We start from the raw sequence: 24944 nt of genomic DNA, 5'->3' as shown, positions 1-24944 counted from the left end.
GCTAGCTGTGCTAGCACTGACTGCGAGCTGGCATTCTGCAGACAGGTCAAGCATCATGTTACACCTGCACCCGATGGACCAGAGCTGCAGGACCAGAGCTGCAGGACCAGAAATGCAGAACCAGACCAGCAGGACCAGAGCTGCAGGACCAGGCCTGCACAAGCACAGGACAATTAAAAACACACACACATTTCAGACCTGGGTGGAAGGTGCGTGTTAGAAAACTTGATCCTCACAGTCAGACTTGACTTTATGTTTGCATCCAGATGTCCAAATATGGGCTAATATCCAAATAAGTCAGAAAAGTACTACAGACTTCACCAATAAATGATCAAGCAACTGCAATTTAACTGTTCTGAGCCCATCTTATCCTTATTCCTGCTTTGATATTACTTGCAAACAAGCTAGTAACTTTATTCATACGGCGTCCACAGCGATGAACAAAGTGCTGGACACGAAGACAAAACAGGTTAAATACAAGAAAGAAACATTCAGGAAGTTAAAACACAGAAGTAAGAAAACCCCAAAACATGAGAATAAAACGAAGGAATTTTACAGCAAAGTAAAAATCACAAAATGACCTCTGGGGCAAAAGCGAAGATTAAGAAGCAACAACAGAGCGAGCTTGTCGGGGGGTAAGAGAAGCTAGTCCCAACGTTTGGGAGCGAGAACTGAGAATTCCTTAAAGCTTCTAGAGAGATTCTGGATAAAAGCAACTGATCTGCAGACCGGGGCGGTGCAACACATCAGGCAGCCATTAGGACACTTAAAAACAAGTAAAAGAATCTTAAAATTAATTCTGAAATGACGCAGAAACCAGTGAAGGGAGGCTAAAACCGGTGTGGTGTGGAGGGCGATGCACGGCTCATTCCAGCTGCACTAATCCAACCCAGAGGTTACAGAAGAGTGAATTACTGGTTAAAATGGCCGGTGGAGAGATAGATAGGGTTTCATTTTGGACAAACGCTGCAGGTGGAAGAAGCAAGATTTAACACCAGAGTTCATCTGACTGAATCCAGACTTCTGGACTTCTGGAAGAGCAGGTGAAGAGAGGTCCACCCAGGGAACCCCGCCCCTAATAAAATGATTACTTTGCTTGTCTTCTGTCTTCACCTGGATATTAAAGGGCTTGCTGTTTTAGTCAAACGTCACCTCTGAAGCACAGCAGGGAGTTTTAATGGAAAACTCCAGGAGCCAGATGTTCATGAGCTCAGCTGGCAGGAAGCCACCAGCGTTCATCTCCTCCCAGCTGTGCTTGTAAATCAGAACAAGGAGCCGGAATAAACTGGATGGTGAGAGCGACTGAGGCCAGAGGGGAAAACGGTGGTGTCTTTTTCTCCTCTTCCTTTTTTCCTTTCACTTCTCTTCTTTATTCTCCTGTTCTTCTGTCCCCTCCGATCAGGTCCAGCAAGATTACATGAAGTCCATCATGAAAAATAAATAAATAAGATTAAACAAATAAATAAAAAGAAAACATCTGATCAAAAGGAGCCTAATACCCATCAAGCTCCTCTTGACAAAGCTGATCTGTTCGGCCACAGCAGCCAGACCATCATTCTGCCTCCACCATGCTGGACAGGACAAGGTAAAAAAACAAAAAGGAAAACTGATGCACCAATCAAAGTGGACGTAAAAAACTCTAAAAATACCCGTCTCCACAGAGATCCAAATGGAAACCAGCTTTTATTCTGAGCTCTGACAGCTCTGTTGATCTCAGTCTGTCCAGCTGGAGCCTGAAATAGTGACACTTACAGCGGGGACATCAGGACAGGCTCACATTTCTCCCTCAGCCCGTCATCGTACAAACACAGCTGCTGGCCGTGGTCCAACCACGTCCACAAGCCGTCCCTACGCTGAGCTGCAACGTTCACTCCATTTCTCTGCGTCAGCAACCTCCACCCTTCCTGCTTCAACACGACGGAGCTGCAGAGCTGCTCCATCTTTGCTTTGGTTTTATAATCCAGAGAACTTTCAGGGTCAGGGGAGGGGACCAGGAAGGAAAAGTTAAAGTCACTGACAGTTAAATGTGGGAGCAAACTCTAGTTGGCTGCATTTACAGGCATGAAAAAGAAAGAAAGCTCTGATCTGCTCTGATGCTCAGAGAGCAGATGAAACCTCTCTGCAGCTTCTCCTCCCAGAGCCGGTTTCTCTGCAGCACATAGAGCCTGGAAACCTCTGACCCCGTTTCCACGCTTGGTTTTACGTTAAACCGAGCTTCTACTTTTGTCTTCTGCTCGCTCATCGGTGGAGCTCTAAGACTTCCACGTCAGCAGCAGGTAGCGATGCCCCCCGATATGAAAGAGACAATAATTCCCCGTGAATCCGGTCAGCTGAAGGAAGAAGCTGAAATCATGATGGAGGACCACGAGGATGACAGGATGAGTTTTATAAGCCAAAAGGTACGGCAGCCCAGAAATGTCAAATATCAGCTGGACCAGAAGCTCAATATTTACCTTAAAACAACACAACCAATGTTTCAGAGAGATCCGCCTGCCTGCGCCCACAGCTCTGTAAAACCAGTCTGGTTATAATAAAAGATCAGTAAATGTAAAAATCTCTTTCTGAGTGGTTTAAATTTAGGTGGCCGAGCACATTATGGTTTCACTCTTTGATTTATTTTTCTATTTCTTTAAAGGGGACGATGCACATTATTATACATTATACAAGTCAGGGCTCCAGACTGCGACCAAACGGTAAAATGTGAGACGTGTGAGTGAATTTTTCATCTACAACGGTGGCGATACATTTTTCGGTCTTTTTCTTGTAGGAGTTATAACTGAATTTATTTAGTCGCTAACAAACTTCTGCTCCCTCTTCAGACCAGTAGTTCACAGTAATAACAGATTAGCTGCTGGTTTTTCGACTCAAACTAACTTCAATACGAGAAAAAGAGACGAACACCAACGAAGAAGACGACAGCCAATGTGTGTGTGAGCGGGGACGAACGAGCTCTGTGATTGGTTAATGTGTGGAAAGAGGCGGGTCTTGGGGGAATTTATTACCAGCGTAGCGACTTTGTGGTTGTATTTAGCGAGTTTTCAGCATAGATATATATAGAACGCTAGATGCCTTATGGCGGAGTCTTAAACGGCATCACAGGTCGGCCATCTTACCACAGGTTCGCTTCCTGGCAGAATCTGTTGAACCTGAGGTAAACCAAGGTAAGGTCAGTGATATGCTGAAACATTATTATTCTTATCTCGATGAAATTTTGACGGATTTACAAATGGTTGGATTTATTAGAAACAGTATTAACGTGGTTATAATCCTGGATGCTTGGACATGTTGAAATCGCAGATTTTCTCTTCAGAAAACGGTTTAGTCAACGTTGTGTATGGCTAGGCTGCTAGCTAGCACCTAGTAATTTTACGTCGAAGTCAGAGGCAGAATTGGTGTTTCTTTTCAATATAACTAAAGTTGCACATGATTTTCAATTTGGGTTTGGTTTGTTTAAAACATCTTCCATTCTTATTTCTACAGGAAATTTGTTTTTCAAAGAGAACATGCCGGACTTTTGTGCAGCTTATGGCTGCGCTAATCATCGTAGTCTTGACACAAGAAAACGAGGCATTAGCGCAATGTGGATGTTGGGTCTTCGGACACCGAGTTTCAGCTCCTAATTAAATATTTCTAAACAATGTGTTTCAGACTGGTTTTCTATGATTTCATATATGTAAATGTAAATTATACTGTACATTGAGGACATTTGATAATGCTGAAGGTTACCGTTTACTGTTTATACCAATATTAGTGGTATTAACCCTTTCAAGCATGAATTATAAGAAACAGTGCCACATGTTTTTTGCATACAGTATTTTACTTCCAGAGACACATACAGTGATGCTTTTTTATTTCTTGGTCATATTTTACCTTATTTTTTAAATGTATTTTGACAGTTTATTCAAAATTATTAATTAGATAAGCTTTTCATATTTATATTATCTGGCTATTCTATAAAAATATGGCTATCATTTTTATTTTCCTGTTTATCACTAAAGAAAGTTTGGTTATTACAATGTATGAATTTACATATATAAATATTCATTCTAGAGTAAGTGACAGTGTATTGCATGACTCACTGATGTCCCCTGAAGTGGCAAAATTACAAATATCCACCCAAGAATATACTAGAAAACAGCTGTCAAATAGGTGTCCACCGTAGTGGATGCTACGCATGAAAGGGGTAAATTTATATTGTGTATTCTGTGATTATGGTACATTATGAGCATGCATTATATTGAGAGGCGGATGAAGTATTGTCAGAGGTGGGTAAAATGTTCAGTTAAGTTTATCCCCTACATGTATGGTCTCAAGGCCTCAATTATTCAAGTATGCAGTGTCTACAGTATATACATCTGTGTACAGGGTGGGGATTTCAACATAGAGCCTTTCTTATAGCCTATTTGTAATAGGAAATATTAATCTACCTGTTTCAGAAAATTATTTTTAGGACAACATAATCATTAATAACAATTGAGTATAATTATTACATCCACCCATGTTTATAACAAACCAAACCGTTTGAAAATCTGTTGAAATTTGATCAAGTTATGGTCCTCTGAAAAGTACTTTTACACTACCAACAGCGTTATGGGTGAGAGAGCTACCTGTGGTAAGATGGCCGCCAGGCACGGACGTTCGACTTTGTTGGCTGGCAACGCGGACGAGGCATCTAGCGTTCTATATATATCTATGGTTTTCAGACCCTCTAGCGAGTTTTTCTGGTGTTACTGGAGACTTTTGGAGACGGAGGTGAATGAAGGGAGTTTATCTTCCCAACGAGGAGCGGTGCTGTGCAGACCCTCTCATACGAGGCTTGGTCTTCTCGCAGCAGCAGCAGCTGCATTCAGACGACGTTCAGCTCTGTTTCATGACCAGGCTGGAAATGAAACGTAGAAGCTGCTGCTGGAGGATCCTGCTGGTTTACCGTCACAGTAACGTCTGTTAATGAAGAGTGTGGAGGAAATATTTAAACATGCTCCAGACTCTAATTAAAAAACAAATACACTTAAAAAACTGAACTAAAAATAAAGAAAATATTGATAGAATAATTATTTTATTTATTATGTATTTTATTATTTATTTAGCTGTTCTAAACATTTTTAAGTTGTCTTTTTTCAGCTTTTGCCTTTCATCCCTCTTTATGGCAGCATCCATTACAGCTACATGTACCAGGCTGATGACGCTAATTAGCGACTTGTAGGACAGCCAATAGCTGCTGTTCTTACTGAGGAGTGGGAACAGCGGCTGGAGGAGCATCAGGCCCTGAAGCTGTTTATTACCAGGAACTACATGGACCAGTCCTACCAGGTCCTGTGGGGGAAGACGGGGACAAAGATGTCGTTCTGCTTCGACTACAAAGTGAAAATCAAATCTGATTTGATTTGATTTAATTTAATAACTTCTATGTTCTACTGGTTTTATATTCGGCCAGTAAATGTTTTTATGTCACACAAAAACAATGTGAATGTAAACGTTGTAATTTCTGAATTTATTCTTCAGGTTTTTATCACTAACACAGTGAAAATGAGAGGAAATGTGAATATTTGCTTTGCAAGGTGATTTCAGTGTCTGCCCCTAAATTTTCTGCTTGTGCTTCTAAAAATTAAAGTTAGAGGTTAAATCCACCAGAAAGCCGCTGTTCTCCTGGTAAATAAAGTTGTCTGGAGTCCTGCAACGTGGGATTCAGCCAGAGCTAATTTTCATCCCCACCTTGCGGCGCCGCCATTGCTGAGGTGGCGGGGCTAATGACCTCATATCTACCGACATGGACGTCTGATCCGGACGACTGTTTCTTTTTAACCCCTTAATGCCTGAACTTTTTAAAAATTATATATAATTATATAAAAAATCATGTAATAATAATATTTAATACTATTGTGATAATAACTTATATAATTTATTATTACTACTAGTATTTATTTATGTATTTCACCTCCTAGATGAGTCACACAGAGATGGGCGATCTCATTAAATAAACACTTTTTACAGTAAAAACTCTGTAATGTTTCTGGTTTTCTGGATTTTATTCTGGACGTTAGACCCTGTCTCGTCATGTTTGTCTTGCTTGTTGTGAGTAAAAACAAAGGATATAATAAAGCTTAAAAAAGCTAAATAACTGGCATATTTAGCTGTTTCTTGGCCTACACGGGACGTCCTGGTTGTTCGTCCTCTTCAGTTTCTGATTATTGGTAACAGTTCTCTAAGGAACGCCAAGCTTCATCCATCATGACACTCCTGAATTTTCCCAGACGGCATCGTTCATCGGGCTGAAACGTTTGGACTGACAGACGATGTTGCTGAGCTCTAATCAGCGCTGATCAGTCCAGAACGCTGACATCACTCCCGACATGCAGCTGACCCACAGTCAACTCTCACATGCCTTTCAGATGGATGAAGCATGAAGTCACTTCCCTCATAAAGTCTTAGAGAGGAGGAGGTGAACTGGGACCACGTCATGGCTTTGACCGCAGATCATTTTACGTTTTTACAAGCTGTTTAGCTCCTGACTGGTGGAGCTCCTTTGGGTGGTGGTCAGTGCTCCACATTCATGGGAAATGAGTCAAGAGGGAGGAAAAAGCTCCACAAGTGGCCAAACATCGGACTTCCATCACAGAACCTCTAATCAGCAAACGCAGGGCAGGTGAAGGTACGAATGAAGCTGCTGAAATCACCGAGCAGTTCTGCATTTATGCACCATGAGACTGAATCCGCCAGACTAGACTCTGAGCACGCACGCTGGGAAAATCCTGACAGGAGGTCTTTGTCCTGATGCTTCTCATTAAGCTACACAGCTGGAGCTCTAAGACGTCACCGATCCTGGTGGAGATGGAGCAGTAATTCCTTCTTCATCCCGGAGCTTCACTACTTCTCTATTCAACAAGGGTGTCTACAGACATCTTGTTGGTATGAGTACAAGAACCTTTATTGTCCCCTGGGGGAATTAGTTTTCCAGCGTGTGGACAACATGTATGATAAAAGCAACAGACACATCGCATCACGGCAGGTCATTTAAACACCTAACTGCAGCAGAGATAAATGAATCTTTTAGTCCGCTAGTCCTACACCTCTGCAGGTATCTTGGTCTGGAAGGAAGGAAACTGAGGCCACCATTCATGATCCCCATCATCCCTCGTTCAGCTCCAGCTGTTTCTGACAGACTGATGTCACATCTGCATGTGAACAGAACCTAGAATGTGATAACCACCAACAACATAATCGCTTCGGCCATTTTGGTTGGAGTCATTACATCGTCAGTAATGTAACATTCATGAGAAATGCAGTCTCTCTAGCATGCATTATTCTCAGCTGCAGTTATTACATTTTTAATGATTTTTCATCTGATAACATCTTACATTTTATCAAACTGTGGACCTGTCCGGGTCTACCTGCCTCTGTAAATGCTGGGTTAGGCTCTGTGACGGATGAAGCCGTACAGAGAATGAATGATTGCAGGTTATCACATCACTGGCTGCTGGTACGCAGCCAGCTGGTGGATTTGCTGATTTCTGATCTGGTGATTTACAGGTTGCAGATGTGTTAAAACCAGCAGCAGATTTTGTGATCTTTGAATTAAATAATAATAATAAAGACTAAGCTACTTGTGCTAAAAGTGGCATTAATTAACTCAGAGATATTCTGGATTCTAGATGCAATGTTGAAATCACGTCTAGTGTTTCCTGGCTAAGACCAGGCTACATGTGAAATATGACATGGTTCTCGGCGGACATGACACTAAACACCCTGATGCAGATGGGGAGATTCTCGTCCCCCAGTACGTTAAAGAGAGGTTTGTAAGAGGCGTAGCAGACATTACTGATGTTCTCTTAAGCCAAACTAAGTGCATTTAAATGCTGAGAGAGCAGAGACCAGTTGGAGGTGAAAGACAGCCACGCTTAGTACGCAGACACCAGCAGGTTACTGTTCCAACAGGTGATGCTGTTCATCCTCGTTCACACAGCTGATCTAGGACTGAAAAACAGCAAACGTCTCAGTTCCAAATGCTTCAGATGGAGACGCCAACAGCAGCTTTGGTTAGCTTGAAATGGTTTCATTTTGTTACGTTTTGCTGTATGAATTCATCTAAAAAAGACTTCACACTGAGCACAAAGTTCTCGTCTGTCCTTCAAACATCAGTGACAACGAATTTGAGTTTAAGCTTCAGAAGCTTAATCCATGTTGATGTTATCGGCCTGCAGCCTAACGAAGCAGCTCTCCCGGCTGTTATGCTGTCATGGGAATAGCAGTTGCTGTTATGAAACCAAACAGGAGGGCAGGCGCTGCTGAGCGCCTCAGATCAGTGGGCCGAACCGGCCAATGAGCTCATGCTTTCGTCTTATCAGCTGGCCTTGGCGTACAGCTGGGTGGTTCTGGGACACAGAAGATTTCAGGAGTCAGAAAGTTGCTTTTCTTCAGCCTTTTAAAAATACTGAATGAACAATAAATGAAAAATGTTAACCCACAGCTCTGATATCAGACTAAAAATGTTACAGAAACTCTGCTCATGTGCTTGAAACACATTCTTATGTCATCTGGATGCTTTCTGAGTTAAAACTGTTCACCAGATCCTTAAATAATCCAGTTCTGGGACAGAAACCACACATTAGGAGGCTTCTGTGCTCTCTTCCTGATAACACACCATTTATTAAGTGCTTTAAAAGCAAAATGGTGACAATAATTAAGACATCATTTACAAATGCTTGACAAATAAGTAATGCGACATAAAGAAGAAGCAGTCTGGAGAAGCAGGCTGAGGAAACTGCTCACGTGTGGAACAGAAGTGCAGAAATGTGGATCACAGTTCATTTATAACCTGCTCAGGAACATTAATAGAGACGTTATTCATGTAAAGTCTCCTGTCCTGGTTCTTCATGCCAGAGTCCGGACTAGTCTGAAGCAGAGCAGGAAACAAGCATAAAAACCTTTTTGCTCATGGATGCAAACTTTGCATATTTTCTTATGTTCATATGTCTTCATATCCTTTCACTCTGTAAGTCAACATCTTGACTTTAGTTGCTTTGTTGGCTTATTTAAAATCCTTTGTTGGATCCACCAAATCGTACAAGTAGCTGAAGATAAATTTTAGTTTCACGCCTTCTCTCTGACAGACCAAGAAGACAAATAAGCGATGTTTCATTATAAAACCAAGAGAACAGATCTGTTTGGTTCATTTTCTGTGCCACCGTTTTGAAGTCAGCCTAGCAACTGGTATTCAAAACACGAGTGAGGCGAGTTCTTCCTTTAAATGGTTTAATAGGAAACCAAAAATGTACAGAATCACACGGTCAAAAAACTGTCGCTTCCAACATGTTTGGCTTCAGTCTGACTGATGAAGCCTGATCTTCAGCATGTTAACATTACAGGGTCTGAAATTCACTGCAGCATTGCAGTTTTAGTCAACGGTTTGGTTCCCGCGGCGCCGAAGTGTGTCAGAAGCGCCTTGTCGCGGCTCTCAGCTGGACTTAAGCATCAAGTCTATTCTTGATGGAGCACACATCCAGAACACGTCAAACTCAGCAGTTCAGATAGGAGCAGAGAGGAAATCAGACAGGGCAACAGTGTAAAAGCTTCCGGGAACTTTCAAAATAAAAGTCCCCATGCAGATGCTGAACCATGTAAACATTACGTCATTGCGGTGGCTCCGCACCTGACACGCTCCCGGTGTGGACTGACCCGCCGCGGAGGTCGGAACAATGCAGCTCGTACCCGGTGGAAACTGGAGTAAACTCCGCTGTCGCAGCGTCGCTCCCGCTGGTTAACTAAACGCTGTTAGAGGATTTACCACATCCATTCGTGGACGGCAAATCTAACCTCACGTCGTCTGACAGGAAAAGATCAGCGCTAGTAGCGGTGCTGGTGTCAGCGGTGTCATAACGCCAGTGCCGGTAATGCCGGTGCTGGTAACGGTAACGCCGGTGCTGGTAATGGTAACGCCGATGCTGGTAACGGTAATGCCGGTACTGGTAACGGTAACGCCGATGCTGGTAATGGTAACGCCGGTGCTGGTAACGGTAACGTCGGTGCTGGTAACGGTAACATCGGTGCCGATAATGCCGGTGCTGGTAACAGTAACGTCGGTGCTGGTAACGGTAACATCGGTGCCGGTAATGCCGGTGCTGGTAACAGTAACGTCGGTGCTGGTAACAGTAACGTCGGTGCTGGTAACGGTAACATCGGTGCCGGTAATGCCGGTGCTGGTAACGGTAACGCCGATGCTGGTAATGGTAACGCCGGTGCTGGTAATGGTAACGCCGATGCTGGTAACGGTAATGCCGGTGCTGGTAACGGTAACGCCGATGCTGGTAACGGTAATGCCGGTGCTGGTAACGGTAACGCCGATGCTGGTAACGGTAACGCCGGTGCTGGTAACGGTAACGCCGGTGCTGGTAACGGTAACGCTAGTAACGGTAACGCTAGTGCCGGTAACGCCGGTGCTGGTAATGGTAACGCCGGTGCTGGTAACGGTAACGCCGGTGCTGGTAACGGTAACGCCGATGCTGGTAACGGTAAAGCCGGTGCTGGTAACGGTAATGTCGGTGCTGGTAACGCCAGTGCTGGTAACGGTAACGCTGGTGCCGGTAACGCCGGTGCTGGTAACGGTAACGCCGGTGCTGGTAACGGTAACGCTAGTAACGGTAACGCTAGTGCCGTTAACGCCGGTGCTGGTAATGGTAACGCCGGTGCTGGTAACGGTAATGCCGGTGCTGGTAACGGTAACGCCGATGCTGGTAACGGTAACGCCGGTGCTGGTAACGGTAACGCTGGTGCCGGTAACGCCAGTGCTGGTAACGGTAACGCTGGTGCCGGTAACGCCGGTGCTGGTAACGGTAACGCCGGTGCTGGTAACGGTAATGCTGGTGCCGGTAACGCCAGTGCTGGTAACGGTAACGCCGGTGCCGGTAATGGTAACATCGGTGCCGGTAATGCTGGTGTTGGTAACTGTAACGCCGGTGCTGGTAACGTTACCAAGCAGCCCAGAGTGAAGTCTTAGGCTAACTGGCTCAGAATGAACATAACGGTGGAGACATAAGCCGCACAATATGACGGCGTTTCTAACACAGCGGCTGTAAGAGGAAATGAACATGTTTCTTAAAACTTTATAGCACAAAACCACCGAGCTGTCTGATGAGACCCACAGAGAAAAAAGTTACCCCTGGTCACGCTTCCTCACTGTGTGGAAGAGACACATTAACGCGCCATTATCATTTAATCTGGTTGTATCTGTGTATTGTGTTGAGAGTAATTATAGAAGAATAACTGAGCTTACTGCTGGTACCAAACAGTTTCAGGACTAAATGAACAAAGCTGGGCTAAAAGTCCTGTTCTCCACAATAATGGATGAATCCACCAGAACTAGCACCAAGTAACTCATTAAAATACATCATAATACAAAATAATCAGATTAAAACAAAGCTGTTAAAGAACTCTGAATCATGTGAACATGGATCCAGCACAACGGAGGATAAAAAACAAAGAAGAAATTCATTAAATAGCACGAAGCTCACCAGTCTGATGCCCCAGACAGGACCAGTTTGATTTTACTGCAACTCTCATCAAACGGAAAGAGATGAGAGGAGGAGCCAGAGAGCCTTATTACACTGATGCAGCTGAAAGGGTCAATAAGTCACAGCAATGAATGTAGTTTTATACCAAGTTAACAGGTCAGCGATGAAGAGCGAGAAGACGAGACCAGAGAGATATCTGACAGGACGACTAAGACAGGGAAAAAGACGACAAATGGAAGCTACATATTAATCTGAGGTTCAGGTAGGACACCCAAGACCCCAAGCTAAGCTCAATGGTAATATCCCCCCCAAAGTGTTTAAATCCCCCCTATGAGAAGCATGTAGGGGCGAATTCTCCACCGTCTTTAAAAAAGGAATTTCAGGCTCTGCATTTCTAAATGAATCATTTTATCACATGCATGCCTTGAAAACTATAATAAAATTATTTATCTTTAATGTTACCAGTTTTGCTTTCAACTGAAAAGATCATCCAACACAAAATCGTCCATCCACTCAAACCGTATTTTCCTATCATGAAGACTCTGCTCAACAAGACAGAAAAGAGAATTCTCAGAGAAAAGATTGTCTAGTTCTAGTTAAAATAACTTGAATTAAAAGAAAAACCTGCAGGGGGAGGTCCCAGGAGGTCAGCGCAGGGGTGAAGTCTGCTGGGAACAAAAACAGGACCACACCACACGTTTTACAACAACTAGGGTGTTGTCCACAACACGACATCAAACTTTCTGAGCTATTTTCCCTCCATTTCACCTGTTCATCCCTCCATCTGTCCCAGCAGGAGGGATGAACATGTGTAAAGATGAAGTATAATGTGAGGCAGAACCCAGCATGGACACGAGAGCAGCCAAATAAAGGGAAACTCCTCCGTTGCAGTTGGAAGGTTGGTGGTTCGATGTCAAGCCACTTCAAACTCCTGCATCGCTGGTGTATGAATGTGGATTAAAGTTCGTGGTCTGCATGCTGACACAGGTGTTTATACACTAAGAGATGCTTTGGTTCAGGTGTGTGTGTTTCTGGTTCTTTGGTTGTTGTTGTGATACATGTTGTTGTTGTTGTCTTGGTTATTTTTAGGAACTCCTGATGATTGTCTGCTTAGTTTACCTGTAACAGCTGAAGGAAATTCTCTGTTGTGTTTCTGTACAGGTGTAGCAGCTGCTTGTCTGCTCTTAGGTTGGACTGAAGCTTGTTGCTTCTATCTGCTGGAAAGTTGTCTAAAATAAAACCAAATAAAAAAGATAAAACAATATATCAAAATAAATAAATACATAAATAAATAAATAATTAGATTATCAAGAGGAGCCTTATACCCATAAAGCTCCTTTTGGCAAAACAAATTTGTTCGGCACGACACAGCAACCAGACCATCATTCTGCCGCCACCATGCTGGACGGGACTGGACCCATGTCACCATCACGAAAACAAGGAGACATCTTCTCTAAATCACTGTGCTGTGCAGTTGTTGGAGACGCGGGTCTGACCATTTAGGGGCCATGAATGTAGGGAGAGAAATTATAAACCAGTTCTGAGATACAGATCAGTGGAGCTCTCCTTGCTAATAAAGTAGTTGACAGGTGGTAGTAGGCCTGGGCGATACAGCCTATAACTGCTGTCCTGATATTTCTTTTGCCTTCTCACGATACACCATATATATGTCAATGTTTTTAAATCTCCTCTAAAACTCTGTAAATGATGAATTTAACATCATCGGCATAAAAAGACACCAGTAGGATTTACGTAAACTCTGCTAAATTTATCCTCATGTGATTTTTCTCTATCAACAAACTTTATTCTGAACTAGGAACCTGCTCTCAGAAACTTAATAAAAACCAGCGTTTCCCCACCATTACGGGGGGCGCCCCAACCCCCCAACATCAACTACGTCACCCTCTAGAAGATCAAGTTCATTTTCTATAATTACATTATATTGTTTCATTTAATTATTTTATGTTCAAACAGATCCCAACAGCAGTAATCTAAGGTTCCCTTTTCTCTAGAACAGGTTTATATTTTTTCCCTTTTATCATAAAAACTAACAAACTGAAAAAACAAAACTTATTTTATCCTCATGCTGACATGTACAATGGTCAGTGGACAACACTTCCTGGATATCGATAAGTCACACTGATATGCTGGCTGGTAATGTTCACACAGTGCTGTACTGCACGCTATTTCAATAAAGTTTGGTAAAAAAGAACCCCGGACCAAAGAATCAATGAGCTTCAGAAAGTGAAGAAGGAATACTGGTAACTGTAAAGACTTGGACAAAAGATGAGGTGGTGTTACACGTTCATCTTTCTATCTGCTGGACAGCCACCACAGAAGAAGAAGCCAACAGAGTACCTCCTTGCCCTCCCTGGTCTTCCACAGAAGAAGATGGCTGACTGCAGACCGCCCGTTGAAAATAAAGTTCAGACAGACAAACTGAGGTTGGTGAAACACTGGAATCATTTAGTTAGAGTAAAACTCTAATCCATTATAAAAAGGTTATAATGGAGTCTGATGACTATCAACCAAATCTCCAAGATGTTCATGTTTACTTCCACGTAGCAAAGTCCAACCTCTTTGGTTCTGGTTAAACTGGTTAAACTGGTGTGAACGTGGGCCGGTTCAGCAGAAAGCACCGATGTTCTGAGACCGGAGAAGGGAGCCAGAACCAGAACCGTGTCAGTGTGAGAGCAGTGTGAGTGATGAGCCACGACCCATTCTAGCTTATAAAGACTAAGACTTTGGTGAAGGTTCCTTTTATACCTAATCCTGACACCCTCACCAGTCATCTGTAGATTAGTAGAATCTTCCTGAAGCATTTACCTGGACAACTTTTCTGTCTTTCTTTGCCTTTAGAAATACTTTGAGTGCATCAAATAAAGACCCGAAAATAAACAAATAAATAAATGTCTATACATCTTGATTAATACATGAATTTGTGGTTTTTTATTTGTATTTGTCATTTTTGGATAAATCAAAGCTAACTGAATTAATGCTGAACTCTTATGTTCTTATGTTGTTTCTAAAGTGTTTTGTCCACTTTTATGTCTGTATGAAAGCATTTTGTTCAAATGGGCTTCAGCTGATGTTAGAAGATTTTTGTCCTTTGATCCAGTTTAAGTTCATACACAGAATATGAGACAAAACTATGTTTTGTTTTTAGTCTATAATATTTAATCGTCATGACAACATATTTAGTCTTTCTATTGATGACTTTAAACTCACTCACCTCTCAGTTGTTTAGTCCAACACTGGCTTCAGTTCTTCGCTTTCACAACATCTCGACTTTGTCTTTAATTTAGCCTTCACGTCTTTGTCTCTGCTAAAGTTCAAGAAGCACCAGCAGTGCGACGTACAGCTTTCTTCACAGTTTGTCCTTTCACAAAGTCTGCGGAGTGACGAGAGCAGAGTGAGGAAGATGAGGATAAACCAGTTTCTTACAGCTGAAATGAAACTCTGGTCCTCACTGAGCTTCAGGATGTCCAGCCTCTGTTTCAGCCTGTTTGTTGCTGGTCATCGGGGTGAGACTCAGCTCTATATTTAACCTGTGCGCTCAGTCTGAGCGGGCAGCTCGTCTGACTGACAGCTGAACCATCGGCGCTCCAGAAGGCTGACCACTCCTCCTCCTCCTCCTCCTCCTCCTGCAACTCACAGACAGGGCTTTGGCTCAGCTCAGTAATAAACTGCTGATTTCATGAGATTTAAAATCACTGTGAGGTGGTAAAACCTAAAAATGAAAGTTTTCCCGTTGCCCTTAGAGTGGCAAGTAACATAATTAAAGCAACAATGTTGCGCTGCCCTGTTTCTTCATCTGTCAAGGGCTTGTGACACATGTTGACTAAAGCTTGTCGAGTTTACTCCACAGTATCAACGTTTCAAAACAAGAACTATCCTGGTTTGGTAACCATCTGTTCAACAGAACACAAAGTGTTCAGGCTGATGGATCTATTTTGCCTTTTCTTGAATTTTCCAAAGGCGTGCCTCAAGGCAAAGTCTTGGGATACTACAAGGAGGGTTGGTGCACGCCCTGGAGTCTGGTTGGTATTCTGGGGCCTGGGGCTCGACCAAATGGGCTAAGCGAGTGATGGGACTGGATATAGAAGGGGAATTTGGATTGGGCATGGTAGGCAGGGTGCGGGTTAGGTAGGGGTGGGTTGGGGGTGACTGGAAAGTGGAGGGGGGTTGTATATGGGATGGCTGGGTGGGGATGACTAAGAATGGGGCAGAAGGGTGGGATAGGAAAAGTTGGGGGGACTAGGTGTGCTGGGTCACCAGGTGGGTGCCCAGATATATGGTGGGTGAGTTCAGCGGTCGGGCAGCTAAATTTAGCAAAACACAATTTGTGACCCGCAGCAGCTCAGTAACCTGCATTAACTCAGTAACCTGCATTAACTCAGTAACCCGCAGCAACTCAGTAACCCCCAGTAACTCAGCAACCCGCAGCAGCTCAGTAACCCACAGTAACTCAGTAACCCGCAGTAACTCAGCAACCCGCAGCAACTCAGTAACCCGCAGCAGCTCAGTAACCCGCAGCAACTCAGTGACCCGCAGTAACTCAGTAAACCACAGTAACTCAGTAACCCGCAGTAACTCAGCAACCCGCAGTAACTCAGTAAACCGCAGTAACTCAGTAACCCGCAGTAACTCAGCAACCCGCAGTAACTCAGTAACCCGCAGTAACTCAGCAACCCGCAGCAACTCAGTAACCCGCAGTAACTCAGTAACCCGCAGTAACTCAGTAACCCGCAGTAACTCAGCAACCCGCAGCAGCTCAGTAACCCGCAGTAACTCAGTAACCCGCAGTAACTCAGTAACCCCCAGTAACTCAGCAACCCGCAGCAACTCAGCAACCCACAGCAGCTCAGTAAACCGCAGTAACTCAGTAAACCGCAGTAACTCAGCAACCCGCCGTAACTCAGTAACCCCCAGTAACTCAGCAACCCGCAGTAACTCAGTAACCTGCAGTAACTCAGTAACCCGCAGTAACTCAGTAACCAGCAGTAACTCAGCAACCCGCAGTAACTCAGTAACCCCCAGTAACTCAGCAACCCGGAGCAACTCAGTAACCCACAGCAGCTCAGTAACCCGCAGTAACTCAGTAAACCGCAGTAACTCAGCAACCCGCAGTAACTCAGTAACCCCCAGTAACTCAGCAACCCGCAGTAACTCAGTAACCCGCAGTAACTCAGTAACCAGCAGTAACTCAGCAACCCGCAGTAACTCAGTAACCCCCAGTAACTCAGTAACCCGGAGCAACTCAGTAACCCACAGCAGCTCAGTAACCCGCAGTAACTCAGTAACCCCCAGTAACTCAGTAACCCGCAGTAGCTCAGTAACCTGCAGTAACTCAGTAACCCGCAGTAACTCAGCAACCAGCAGTAACTCAGTAACCTGCAGTAACTCAGTAACCCGCAGTAACTCAGTAAAACCCAGTACCTCAGTAACCAGCAGTAACTCAGTAACCCCCAGTGACTCAGTAACCCGCAGTAACTCAGCAACCCCCAGTAACTAAGTAACCCGCAGTAACTCAGCAACCCGCAGTAACTCAGCAACCCGCAGTAACTCAGTAAAAAGCAGTAACTCAGTAACCCGCAGTAACTCAGTAACCCGCAGCAACTCATTAACCCACAGCAGCTCAGTAAACCGCAGTAACTCAGTAACCCCCAGTAACTCAGCAACCCGCAGCAACTCATTAACCCACAGCAGCTCAGTAACCCGCAGTAACTCAGTAACCAGCAGTAACTCAGCAACCCGCAGTAACTCAGTAACCCCCAGTAACTCAGCAACCCGGAGCAACTCAGTAACCCACAGCAGCTCAGTAACCCGCAGTAACTCAGTAAACCGCAGTAACTCAGCAACCCGCAGTAACTCAGTAACCCCCAGTAACTCAGCAACCCGCAGTAACTCAGTAACCCGCAGTAACTCAGTAACCAGCAGTAACTCAGCAACCCGCAGTAACTCAGTAACCCCCAGTAACTCAGTAACCCGGAGCAACTCAGTAACCCACAGCAGCTCAGTAACCCGCAGTAACTCAGTAACCCCCAGTAACTCAGCAACCCGCAGTAGCTCAGTAACCTGCAGTAACTCAGTAACCCGCAGTAACTCAGCAACCAGCAGTAACTCAGTAACCTGCAGTAACTCAGTAACCCGCAGTAACTCAGTAAAACCCAGTACCTCAGTAACCAGCAGTAACTCAGTAACCCCCAGTGACTCAGTAACCCGCAGTAACTCAGCAACCCCCAGTAACTAAGTAACCCGCAGTAACTCAGCAACCCGCAGTAACTCAGTAACCCGCAGTAACTCAGCAACCCGCAGTAACTCAGTAAAAAGCAGTAACTCAGTAACCCGCAGTAACTCAGTAACCCGCAGCAACTCATTAACCCACAGCAGCTCAGTAAACCGCAGTAACTCAGTAACCCCCAGTAACTCAGCAACCCGCAGCAACTCATTAACCCACAGCAGCTCAGTAACCCGCAGTAACTCAGTAACCTGCAGTAACTCAGCAACCCGCAGTAACTCAGTAACCCCCAGTAACTCAGCAACCCGCAGCAACTCATTAACCCACAGCAGCTCAGTAACCCGCAGTAACTCAGTAACCCGCAGTAACTCAGCAACCCGCAGTAACTCAGTAACCCCCAGGACTCAGTAACCTGCAGTAACTCAGCAACCCGCAGTAACTCAGTAACCCCCAGTAACTCAGCAACCCGCAGCAACTCATTAACCCACAGCAGCTCAGTAACCCCCAGTAACCCAGGAACCTGCAGTAACTCAGCAACCCGCAGTAACTCAGTAACCCCCAGTAACTCAGCAACCCGCAGCAACTCATTAACCCACAGCAGCTCAGTAACCCGCAGTAACTCAGTAACCCCCAGTAACTCAGCAACCCGCAGCAACTCATTAACCCACAGCAGCTCAGTAACCCGCAATAACTCAGTAACCCCCAGTAACTCAGCAACCCGCAGCAACTCATTAACCCGCAGCAGCTCAGTAACCCGCAGTAACTCAGTAACCTCCAGTAACTCAGCAACCCCCAGTAACCTGCAGTAACTCAGCAACCCGCAGTAACTCAGTAACCCCCAGTAACTCAGCAACCCGCAGCAACTCATTAACCCACAGCAGCTCAGTAACCCGCAGCAGCTCAGTAACCCGCAGTAACTCAGCAACCCGCAGTAACTCAGTAACCCCCAGTAACTCAGCAACCCGCAGTAACTCAGCAACCAGCAGTAACTCAGTAACCCGCAGTAACTCAGTAACCCGCAGTAACTCAGTAACCTCCAGTAACTCAGTAAAACCCAGTGACTCAGTAACCCGCAGTAACTCAGTAACCCCCAGTGACTCAGTAACCCGCAGTAACTCAGCAACCCCCAGTAACTCAGTAACCTGCAGTAACTCAGCAACCCGCAGTAACTCAGTAACCCGCAGTAACTCAGTAAAAAGCAGTAACTCAGTAACCCGCAGTAACTCAGTAACCCGCAGTAACTCAGCAACCCGCAGTAACTCAGTAACCCCCAGTAACTCAGCAACCCGCAGCAACTCATTAACCCACAGCAGCTCAGTAACCCGCAGCAGCTCAGTAACCCGCAGTAACTCAGTAAACCGCAGTAACTCAGTAACCCGCAGTAACTCAGTAACCAGCAGTAACTCAGCAACCCGCAGTAACTCAGTAACTCAGTAACCAGCAGTAACTCAGCAACCCGCAGTAACTCAGTAACCTGCAGTAACTCAGTAACCCGCAGTAACTCAGTAACCAGCAGTAACTCAGCAACCCGCAGTAACTCAGTAACCCCCAGTAACTCAGTAACCCGCAGCAACTCAGTAACCCACAGCAGCTCAGCAACCTGCAGTAACTCAGTAACTCCCAGTAACTCAGTAACCCGCAGTAACTCAGTAACCAGCAGCAGCTCAGTAACCAGCAGTAACTCAGTAACCTGCAGTAACTCAGTAACCCGCAGTAACTCAGTAACCAGCAGTAACTCAGTAACCCACAGCAGCTCAGCAACCTGCAGTAACTCAGTAACTCCCAGTAACTCAGTAACCCGCAGTAACTCAGTAACCAGCAGCAGCTCAGTAACCAGCAGTAACTCAGTAACCCGCAGTAACTCAGTAACCCACAGCAACTCAGCAACCCACAGCTGGGTGTTTTTAGCCTGGTTACTACCTCGCTAAGTTTGCTAACTTTCTGGTCATCATTACAGGTGTGTTACCTGCCGGTAGCAATCAGGTAAAGTAAGTGTGGGTTAATTCCTTTAGTTGGACCATTGCTCACACACTCTCAAAACAAAACACACAACTTATTCGGTTTCACTTCCAGCTTGTGACTCAGGATCGGAAACGTGGTCCTCACTTGTAGGAACAGATCCTTTCAGCTAAAGCCTGTTAAAGTTAACTGAAGTCATTTAGATGGTATAAATTGACAGATATACAGAAGAAATAAGGGATATGATTGTAAAAATTTGGATGTGTGTATATATAAGGACACGCCACGGCGGCATGGGTGTTTTGGAGTTATTGGGTTTGGGTCTTGATGTGGCATTCTGGGTAATTGTGTTTTGGGTGGGAAATGCCTATAATAAGACTATATTTTTCTTGATATGATGCAGTGTGGATGTATGTATTGTGTGGAAGTATGGATGTACTTATGTGTATGGGTATGTATGTATATATTCATAAATATGATTGATGTAACTGTGTAGGTATGTATATGCATGTAGGTGTATGTATGTTAAGGGATGTTTGGGTATGTATGGGGGCATGTGTGAATGTATGTTGATATAGATATGTGTATGTGGACAAAGGAATGACTATGTATATCTGGTAGGATGGTGGGGAGGGATATTTGTATGTGAACTTATGAATATGTACACGTATGTGTGGTTAGTATTTATGAATATATGTACACAAATATAATTTCTCCCTTCTAAAAACATGAGTAGGGATGCAGGGTGATTGTATAGGGTAACTATTAATTTTGGGTGAAGGGAGTAAATAAGTTTTACTTCTTCCTACCCCTTTTCGGACATGTCAATAGGTATAAATAAACTGCTAGATGGCTATGTTTGTTGACTGGTAAAGAAGTGACCGGTCTAAAATAAACTGAACTGAACTGAAGCAGAAAAAACTAAAACCTGTTGTTTTCTGCGCCATTGAAACTGAATGTAGAGACACACTGTAAAAGTCAAACATGCATTTATGTGATAAAAAACGGCGCCACTCACTTGTTTGATGAGGATTCAGCTGTAGAAGGCTCAGAAAGGCCACATACCATAATAGGGCCCCTTTAAGCCGTATGATCTCTCCGTCTGTGGCCTGCTGGTTCTGGTAAGACCAGTTTGTTGCATGAAATCTGCACGGTAACTTCTAACTTATCTTGCTTTTAAAAATTTTCATTTATGATTTTATTATTTTATTGTGATTTTTACTTGTTAATGCTTTCTTTACACCATCTGTAATGCTTTTAATGTTTTATGTAAAGCACTTTGAACTGTCTTGTACATGAAATATGCTGAAGAAAAAACCTTACCTTGCCTGTTTCTATGTTGGTGTGAGGAAGTATCTGCTGTCTGCAGCCTTTTTACCTCTTCTCCATTATGGTGATGGTCTTTAATAAACATCTACAATCTTTAAAGTCAGTGCATGTCTGAGCTTTCAGGTTCATAACTGGTTGCAATTTCCCAACTCACCACTGATCTGTAAATAAAAACTAGCCATCTTTACAAGTATGAATCCTCATATGTTCAAAGAGCTGGAAAGCTTTACCCTTGTGGTTTGACTGTCGCTCTTGTGCAATCTGAGCAACAAAGTGACCTGGAGTCCGGACTGAGTTCACTTGAATCCTTCAGCTTAATCTTCAATGACCAATGATGTTTTTCTAATTTTCTAGCTTGTTCTTACAGACTCACTATCTGAGGGCTGAACGGTCTGCTCGCCCTCCACACTACGTGGTTAATATGGCGGAGCCTCTGTAATAATGCGCAAACAGAGGGTTAGTGTGTGAGGCGGTTTGGGATTGAGCCTATGATGTTTCCTACTCCAACGCACCTGATTCACAGCAATAAACTTCATCATCAAGTTCTCTGCCGTCTGTTAATGAGCCATTCATTTAGCTGAGGTGTGTTAAAGTAGAGTTACCTCTAAAACATGCAGGGCAGAGGGTCCTGAGGACCAGGATCACTCACTCAGCTGGGTCAACCGGTAAACCGGTCACTCGGCTGGGTCTAGGGCTGGTTACCGAACTTCGGTTCTTTTATGGCACCGACCGAAATGCTTCGATATTACCCAGTATCAGAACATGACTTGTCTTTTGGTGGCAGGTTTCGGTGCCTTAAGGGTTAATCATGCAATCAAGAGCTGATAATGCTGCTGGTGATTGGCTGCAACGTTACACGTGGATGAGGCTTACAGGAGAAATGATTATGTGGTTACTCCCACAAACAGGGTTTGCATGTACCTGTGTTGTGCCACAAAAAGCTAAAAAATGCCTCAGAGGTCGAAAGTGTGGCTCCATTTCAGCAAGATTGATGCCAATTGTGCACAACGTCCGGCAACACCACCAATTTGATGAAGCATCTGAACGTGCACGGAATCAGTTTAAGAGCAGAAAGTTGCTCTGTGTTTGACTGTAAGAAGAGCGACCTGCATCCGTCGTCCTCGCAGCATTCAAGCCCGCCTGTGGATGCTGCAGAGCCTGAGCGGCCTCCTCCTGCACCCGTTTCATCCGAACGTACTGAGGACGGCACTCTTTCTGGGATTTCAACAGCTCAGTTTACATCCAGCAAAACGTGATCCATATAACGTTCACGATACTGTAGCTTTAGTTTACGGCTATACAGCTAGTTAAAATGAAAGCTAACAAATAAATGACAGTAAGTGAGATTAGCTTGTTTAAATGTGGTGATCTATTGGGTCGGCTGGTTAAAGAGCTCATTTATCGTCATTAATATGTTTATCTTCTCACAGTAGCTTCTGATGCTGTCCACCCTGATGTGAGGAGGACAAGGCCAGTCAACGTGAATTCTTTCACACTGGCAGAAAAAGGAAAAATGTCAAAGGAAAAACAAGACGAGTGCCACAGGGCAATCACAAACTTTGTTGTTAAAGGTTTGCTGCCCTTTTCCACAATGGAGGCTCCATGGTGGAGGTAAGTAAGCCTTGAAAGATATTGTTGACCAGTTTAGCCTAGATTATCTCTCATCTTAGATAAAGATTTTGACTTTTACAGTAAGCAATAATAATACAGCCATACTATTCTTGATGTTTTGTGTTCTATTGTCAATTAGGGAAATAATAAGAGTCCTAAACACCAGATATCAGTCCCCCAGCAGAGACATGCTGTCAAATACACTCATACCTGCACTGGAGGCAGTAGAGAAGGGAAATGTCAAGCCAGAATTGCAAGATGTCAGGGATGTGGCTGTGACTGTGGATGGGTGGACTAGCGTGGCACAGGACCTCTACCTGACTGTTTCAGCCCACTATGTGAGAGAGGGTGCCATGAAGGAGGAAATCCTGCATACCCGGGCAGTCTACACATCACAGACAGGGCCTGTAATAGCTGAAGGGATAGGGGATATTCTGGATTAATTCAATATAAAGGAAAAAGTTGTTGCCATCACTGTAGACCATGCAGCTAATATGGATGTAGCAGTGAAAAAAATGAGTATTAGAAAAACCGCCTGCTTTGCTCATACTCTCAACATTGCTGCTCAAAAGCTATACACTATACCTGCAGTATCAAGGTGGGCAGGAAGAATCACAGCAATGGTGGTGGGGTTAAAGAGGTGTAGCCTGGGTGTAGCTTGGCTAAACCTGTCCTAAAAGAGAAGCAGCATCTTCTCGCTAAGTTGAAATCAAAATAGACTAAACTTAAAACAAAATCATGACTAGACCAGTTATTGAACAACTACTACAAATACACAACCAATCTGATAACCACACACACTCTCTCTATTTCTTCCAGAACATGCCGTCATTCTGGATGTGAAGAACAGGGGGAACAGCCTGTTCTTGATAGTGGAGCGATTTCTGGAACAGTTCCCTGCTATCCAGGCAGCCTCCATGGACCCTCGGTTATAAGGAGAAGGACAGGTATTGTAAATAAGGACGGACGCTGATGTTTCCATACTCCATTATCTATGTGAGCTAATGTGCTCAAAAGGCTGTAGTCTAGCTAATCAATGTGTATGTTGACACTGAGCTGTCACTTGCTTCCAATTGTTCTTTTGCACTGAAAATGATGTTATTTACATTTATGTTAGAAAACTGCTTTAAGTGGAAGAATGCCAAAGCTGAAAAATAAAACTAAACATTTGTTGATAATTTGTAATATAATTATCTTTTAGTTAAAATTGGTATTGAAAAAAGTATTGTTAAGGAACCGGTATTGAAGTGAAGGTATTGGTATTGGTACCAGTGTCAAAAACTTTTGAATGATACCCAGCTCTAGGAGGGTAGACCAGTCACTCAGCTGGGTGAACCGGTCACTCGGCGGGGTCAACTGGTCACTCGGCAGGTTCAACCGGTCACTCAGCGGGGTCAACCGGTCGCTCGGCAGGGTAAATCGGTCATTCGGTGGGGTCAACCGGTCACTTTGCAGGGTCAACCGGTCACTCGTCAGGGTAAACCGGTCATTCGGCGGGGTCAACCGGTCATTCGGCGGGGTCAACCGGTCACTCGGCAGGGTATAGCATATTAATGTAAAAAGAATTTGTACCTTTCATTCACATAAATAACTGCAACAAACAAAAAATAGCGGAAACAACATATCTCCCTGTATAATTACTGTATAATTATTGTATAATCTTCCTGTATAGTTACTGTATAATTATTGTATAATCTTCCTGTATAATTACTGTATATTTACTGTATAATTATTGTATAATCTCCCTGTGTAATTACTGTATAATTACTGTATAATTATTGTATAATCTTCCTGTATAGTTACTGTATAATTATTGTATAATCTCCCTGTGTAATTACTGTATAATTACTGTATAATTATTGTATAATCTCCCTGTATAATTACTGTATAATTATTGTATAATCTCCCTGTATAATTACTGTATAATTATTGTATAATCTTCCTGTATAATTACTGTATAATTATTGTATAATCTTCCTGTATAATTACTGTATAATTACTGTATAATTATTGTATAATCTTCCTGTATAATTACTGTATAATTATTGTATAATCTTCCTGTATAATTACTGTATATTTACTGTATAATTAGTGTATAATCTCCCTGTATAATTACTGTATAATTATTGTATAATCTTCCTGTATAATTACTGTATAATTATTGTATAATCTTCCTGTATAATTACTGTATAATTACTGTATAATTATTGTATAATCTTCCTGTATAATTACTGTATAATTACTGTATAATTATTGTATAATCTCCCTGTGTAATTACTGTATATTTACTGTATAATTAG

The 24944-nt window shown here is 43.6% G+C and overlaps 1 protein-coding gene across 2 annotated transcripts in view; it reads right to left on the bottom strand.

Moving 5' to 3' along the window:
* Nucleotides 1-15000, bottom strand: part of LOC121634091 (filamin-A-interacting protein 1) — a 45051-nt gene extending 30051 nt beyond the window's left edge. For both annotated transcript variants that reach the window (XM_041976529.1, XM_041976530.1), the window contains exon 1: nt 14737-15000. The gene's annotated coding sequence lies outside the window, so the exon portion shown is untranslated. The remainder of the gene's footprint in view (nt 1-14736) is intronic.
* Between the last annotated feature and the right edge of the window lie 9944 nt (nt 15001-24944).

The sequence above is a fragment of the Melanotaenia boesemani genome, chromosome 22 (assembly GCF_017639745.1).
Source record: "Melanotaenia boesemani isolate fMelBoe1 chromosome 22, fMelBoe1.pri, whole genome shotgun sequence".
Lineage (NCBI taxonomy): Eukaryota > Metazoa > Chordata > Actinopteri > Atheriniformes > Melanotaeniidae > Melanotaenia > Melanotaenia boesemani.
The sequence above is the reverse complement of the archived record's forward strand: the minus strand, read 5'-3'. Positions and strand labels throughout refer to the sequence as shown.